Below are 6,530 nucleotides of genomic sequence, written 5' to 3'. Positions count from 1 at the left end.
CGGCGCCCAAGGAAAAAACCAACCAGTAAGTATCTGTCAAGTGAGTGAATGAGTGACTAAAGGTATGAGTTTTTTAAACTGTGAATTTTCTTAAGCACAAATTTGACCTTGTTTCTGCCTTGCATAAAGCCCTTCTAGGCCACCATGACCTTCAGACTGAGCCCAAGCTCCTCGCCTGGCATTCAGAGCTCCCATTGGCTGCCCCACACACCTGCAGCATTTTCTGCCACTGCCCACGCAGCATTGGAGGCCCCAAGGGTGCTACCAGCACCCTCCCAGGTCACCATGCTTCCTGAGCTCCCTCAAGGTCGCCCAGAGAACACCCTCCACAGCACCTGCCTTGGCAATCCACAAAACCCTGGTTGGCCATTCACTCCCACCTATGTATCGCCTCCTATGAAGGCTTCCAGACCCTCCCAAGCAGAGTCAGCAACTATTTCTCCACTTACAAGATACCTCGGTCCAGCTCCTGAGTGGTTGTCCATGGCTTTCCCGCCTTTCCACTGGTCCTTGGGGTCCTAATGTCTGGGGTTGAAATAGGTCCCTCCAAAATTCCTATGTTGGAGTCCCAACACCCAGTACCTCAGCACATGATCATAGTTGGAAAGAGAGCCTTTATGGAGTTAAAGTGAAGTTTTCAAGTTAAAATGAAGTCATCAAAGTGGGCTCTAATCCAATAATGATGGGTGTCCTTCTGAGAAGGGGACATTTAGACACAGAGAGACACCCAGGGAGATCACCCTGTGAACATGAAGACAGCATTGACAAACTAAGGAGCAAGATCAGAATAGATTTTTCCTCAGCCCACGGAAGGAACCAACCCTAGGGGCACCTTGATCTTGGACTTCTGGCTTCCAGAACCATGAGACGACCCATCTCTGTTGGTTTACTCACCCAGGCCATAGTACTTTGTCATGGCAACCCCCAGAAACTAACCCAGCTGGAGCCGGCACTGGACTCTCAAGCTTGTACCCCACACCCACCTCAGTGCCCAAGTCTGAGGAGTGGACACTCGGGTAAGTAAAGGGACAGGTGCGTACAATGTTTTGAGGTCAAAATAATAGACTTTTGTACCAAATTAACTGATAACTGAGGCTTTTTTTTTTTCTGCTGCTGGCCAGCAATTTTCAAATAATACACCCTGGTAAAAAGAAATGGGGCATGAAGCAGGGGGCTTCATTCATCCAAGAACATTTATTGAGCACCTGCTATATACCTAGGCCAGGCTTCCATGTGTGCCTAAGGCTCTGGAGCAAAATCAAAGAGTTTGGCTGCAGTAGAAGACTTTTTCCACCCCACCTTCTCTCTCTCTCTCTCTCTCTCTTTCTCACACATACACACACACACACCATCAATGAGTAGAATTTTCTCAGTTTCAAGTTCTTCCTGTCCTAAATTTCTCTTAAACTTTTGACTCTTTGTGCCAGTAGAAGATATCACCTATCATACTTCAAACTATACTTAGTGTATTTCATCATTTTAGGCTTAAAATGCCAACAATGTTTCACGACATTCTGCAAAGTACATCACGACCCTTTCTATTTTTAACTTGACAACCTCAGTTAAGCTGTTTTTTAACTGCCGTTAAAAAAAAAAAACATTTTGTTTGTTTTGAGGGGCTAAGTTGGAGTTTACATATCCATCAGCAAATCAGGAAACATTGTTCAGTCCTACTATGTGCCAGGCACACGTGAGCGCCGGGCACAGAGCAGGTGAGGCTACTGAGAGGAGTCGTGTCTCCACAAAGACCTCCCAGGCCCACTGCAGGTGGGGCCTGTGTGGGCACCAAGGGGAGGACAGTTGCGTGAGACCGTCCTGGTCCTAGATCTACCTGCGCTCTGCCCATCCGGCTGCTGGACAGTTGAGTGGCAGGTGGTCGGGCCAAGCGGGGGCATGAGCTTTAGCTGCCCTATGCTGCCAAAATAGGGAATTCAAACCTCATATGAGCACATCAGTCAGGAAGTGACCAGGAAAGGTCCAAAGCTGGTAAGGCCAGGGCCTGTTGGATAGGAAGCCAGGAGATCCCAATCTGGGGAGATCAGAGAGGCTGCCCCGATATGTATCACCAAATCCTCACGAAACTGCAATTCATTATGTGCATGTCTGTCTGCCCGCTTACACTGTGAGCTCTTTGAGAACTCTGCCTGCATCCCTGACCTACCCTGGCCCCAGGTGAGCTCTCTCGGCAAATGCTGCTGGGACTGAACTATTTCCAACCAGGGTCACAGCAGGACAGCAAGGTGGGGTGTGGCTCACCCTGAGCTCTTGGGGCTCTGCCTCTCCCAGCCCAGTGCTCCGGCCCACCCAGCACAGGACCTGGCCCCATTCCCTAGGGCCCCAAGTTGGAGGAGAAGAAACCAAAGGTCCTGAGCGAGCACTGTGCACATGCGCTCACTGGGGGCCTCCTATCTGCGGCGACACGGCAAGATCTCACACACCTGTGCGTGCTACGGGGACACACTGACTGTTCTCACACCACAAGTCTGTCTAGCTCCATCGGACTGTTCCGGCTGTGCCAGGCTCCACCACTCACGAGCCAGACGGTGACAGTGATTACCATGACGACAGAAAGCCTGAGATGGCACACTCTCCATGAGCCTGGCGCTGTCCTCTCCAGCCACCCCTGAGGGAAATGTCGTTCTACCCATTTGACAGATGAGTGCACCAAGCCACAGAAAGGATGAAGAACTCGCTGGAAGTCTTGCAGCTGGTAGATGGCCAGGCCATCTCCTCCCAGTCCTCTCCCCAAGACTCTGACCCCCGCTGCAAACCTTTCAGCAACACTTGCCCCCCGTGGGCTGTGAGCTTTACCCTGTGGGTCCTGTGGGAGCCACCCTCCCACGGGCCCTTTGCGGTGGAAGCACCTCGTGGGCGCGTTCGGACTCCTGGGGCCAGGAGCTCACAGAATAGGGATTCCCACACCAGACAGAGCAGAGGAAGGTGGTTGGAGGTCAGTGGGCCTTGTCAGGAAGTTGGATCCGCTTTGCAGAAAAGTCACTCAGATGCAGAGACCAGAACCTGCTGGAAGGGGGCAAAGGACAAAGACAGCTTTCATCGACCTCCCTGCCAGCTAAATACATACCTCCCTCACACGCCTGTCAAAAGGCAAAGGAGGGGCTCCTGCCCCCTGGTCTAACTGAAGGAGAGCAAGTTTTGGAGACTGGTCCAAACCCAGCTCCTGCCATTTGTGAGCTGTGTGACCCATAGAACATCATGGAACCTCTCTGAGCCTCATATCCTGCAAAGAACAGAGGTGGAAATATTTTCAAGGCTTATGTGTCATTGAAAAACAGTTTCTCCCACAGTACTGGCTAGTTTGTAGAAAAGGCAAATTCTCTTTTGTCTAGAAAGAAGGTAGAGCCTTCAACTCGCTCTTTTCCTCTCCTCCCCACCCCTCCCATCTTCAGTGGACCAGGCCCCCCCCAGCTAATCCTGCTGTGCTGAATCCATGGGGAGGATGCTGAAATGGGTGACCCGAGTCAGGGCTTCCTGGGTTCCCCAGGAGTCCCAGCTGCTGGGCCCTGACTTGCCCCTTGGCCTCTGGGAGGAAAAGGAAAGAAGGACAGTCCTCCACCGCACCCCTGGCTCGGGACCCTTCACCTGCCTCGGGGACGTCCCCTCCACACAAGTCTCCAAAGACACTGTTCTTCCATTTTACGGATGAGGAAACCAAGGCTTAGATTGTTGAAATGAACCATGGACACATCAGGATCCAAATCTAACGCAGAAGAACCCCGACACCCAGCCACACACCCTGGGATCCGCCAGCGGCCCAACCTCACAGCCCCTTCACTGTGCTCGCACCAGGGCCGGAAATGAGACGCGCCCCTCGGCTGGAAACAGGCCAGAGCCGCCCGAGCCCTGCCAATCATCCGACAGAACATATGCATCTCAAGGATGGAACAGTTGTATGCTCTTTTTTACCCAAACTTAATATTTTGCATGTTCCTCTCTCAAACACCACAAACCTTCCTGTCGCCATGTTGCGTAAGCCCCAGAGATATTTTCTTTCTTATGTTTTACCCCACACAGCGGCTGTCTTCTGAGAAAAGAAATCGACAAAAGGACAAAATCTTGTAAATATCCCAGCCATTCACTATCCAGCATAATCATCGTGCAAAGAGCAACATTTGGGCCTCAACTCACTAGCGGATAACTCAGTGCGTTATGCAATTAGCCAACACGCCGTTAGCGGGGTTTCAACGCAGGCAAGCTCCCCGGGGCAGCACAGGGTTCCAGGAGACCCTGTGTACCGGGACAGACACAACAAAGTGCTACCTGCCCCGGGGAAGATGCCTAGAGAAGGTTCATTTGGAAAAATGAAGGTGAGCTCCTAAAATCTTGGAATCCACCAACTCTCCATCCAATCTGCTTCCAAAGGCCCCGGGACTTAGCTCAGGTTGCTCTGACAATACAGACGGGATGTTCTAACTGACAGACGCTTATTTCTATTTATTCTGGAGGCTGGGAAGTCCAAGATCAAGATGCCAGCTGACTCAGTTCCTGCCAAGGTCCCTCTTCCTGTAGACAGCCGCCTTCCCACTGTGTCCTCCTGTGGCGAGAGAGAGCACTCAGGTGTCTCTTCCTCCTCCAATAAGGGCACCAGCCCTAATGTCTTAGGGCCTCACCCTTATGACTTTCTTTTACCTTCATCACTTCCCTAACTCCAAATACAGTCACACTAGGGATTAGGACTTCAATCTATGAATTTGGGGCGGACACAAACCTCAGTCCACTTGGGGGCTGAGTCTACTCCTCGCCACTTTATAAATGTAGAACGAAAGCAGAGGTATGTGCGTGAACCCGTAATTCTTCCAACCACCCTCTAAGGCGGACATTCACCTGGCTCACTTTACAGCAGGGCAAAGTGAAGTTTGGAGAGGCTGGAGGTCTTGTGTTGGGTCATACCAGCTTCAAACCCACCACTGAAAAGCACCAGAGTGCATGCCCATGCTTCTCAAACCTCCTGCACCAAAACCACTCAGAATGACTTAAAAATAAAGATTCCAGGACCTACCCCAGATGGACTGAATCAGAATCTCTGGAGCTTTGGCTAAGGAATCTGGATTTTTTTTTTAAACACGCCCCCTGAACGATTTGTACAGACAGTGAAGTTTGGGAATCACTGAAAGGCATGCCACCTGATGAGTTAGTCCAGGAAATAGTGCACCTGCCAGGTTTTCAGCACCCATTTCCCAAGCCCAGCACTCCACTTCTGCTGTCACACTTCTGGTGTTTTGCTTGCTGTTTAGGACAATATGCATTCAACATACTTCTAAGAGCCAGCCCACACCCTTCATCCACTCCTCCCAAAGAATCCTTTCCCTCCAGTTCTGATTTAGCGCATCGTTCTGTTCAGAGCTGGTGTGCAGTCTTTTTCTTGATGACACCAGCAGCAATGAGGCTTCTTCTCTACCAAATTAATTACGTCCGTCATCACTAAAAGAAACCCATTTAGCCCTGTCAAGCTTAGCAGGTGATGGGGATGCCCAGGCCATACACCTGCATCAGCAACAGAAACTGACTGCAGGGGAAGGGGCAGAGGAGAGGCTCCAGGACTTGATGTCATCAGCCAAGGATGAGGAGCAACCTGGACTCAGGAAAACCCAGGTTCAAGTTCTGTCTGCCTTTTGCAAGCCTTTTGCAAGCTCCTGGCTCAGTGGGGAGTCTACTTCTTACTTCTCCCTCTCCCTCTGCCTGCTGCTCTCCCCTCCCCTCTGCTCGTGCTCTCTCTCCCTCCCTCTCCCGCTCTCTCTCAAATAAATAAATAAAATCTTAAAAAAAAAAAAGACAAAGTGAGGAACTAGGCATATACATTGCTTCCAAACATGCTAGGTAGATGCAAGCATTTGGATCTATTTTGCACTCCAGAGTAGAGTTTCTTTGTTTTTAGAGGAAGAGGGAAAACTGCAAAGAAGGTGGGGAAGAAATGATTGTTTAAAAACAACGTACAGTCTTTCAAGGTGTATTAAAAAGTGGTAAGATACTGAGAGAAAGGAGAGAAGGCCAGGGCATTTCCCGAATCCCCACAGGCTCCTGTCACTGTGATCTAAGGCTGACTGATTTCACCATGACCGGCAGGGTCCTCAGCACCTGGCCCTTCCCCTCCTCCACTCACCTGTGCTGATCCCACCCCAGACCCCCAGACTCCTAGCTCCTCTCCCAATACTTACACACACACACACCCCCCAGGCAGGGTCTTTGCCATGCTGTTCCATCTGCCTGATGCTTTTCCCACAAAGAGCTGCCTGCTCACTCCCTCTTCCCTCCAGGCTCTGCTCAAATCTCATCAACCAGGAGCTGCTAGACCAACCCCCCAGCTGCCCCATGTACAGGGACCACCGTCTGGCAGCTAGTGTGCTAACTTGTCTCCTCGCCAACGTCCACTTCTGCCCCGTGAGCACCCGGACTTTGTGTATTCACACCCCCAGCAACCTGAACACTGCCTGGACACTCAATAAATACTTGATCAATATTGCTTCATTAATTAATCAGTCACGGGCTTTCTCTCATTTTATCCCCACATTCAG

This window comes from Zalophus californianus, chromosome 6 (assembly GCF_009762305.2).
Source record: "Zalophus californianus isolate mZalCal1 chromosome 6, mZalCal1.pri.v2, whole genome shotgun sequence".
In the NCBI taxonomy this organism is placed as follows: domain Eukaryota; kingdom Metazoa; phylum Chordata; class Mammalia; order Carnivora; family Otariidae; genus Zalophus; species Zalophus californianus.
This window is presented reverse-complemented; position numbering follows the sequence as displayed.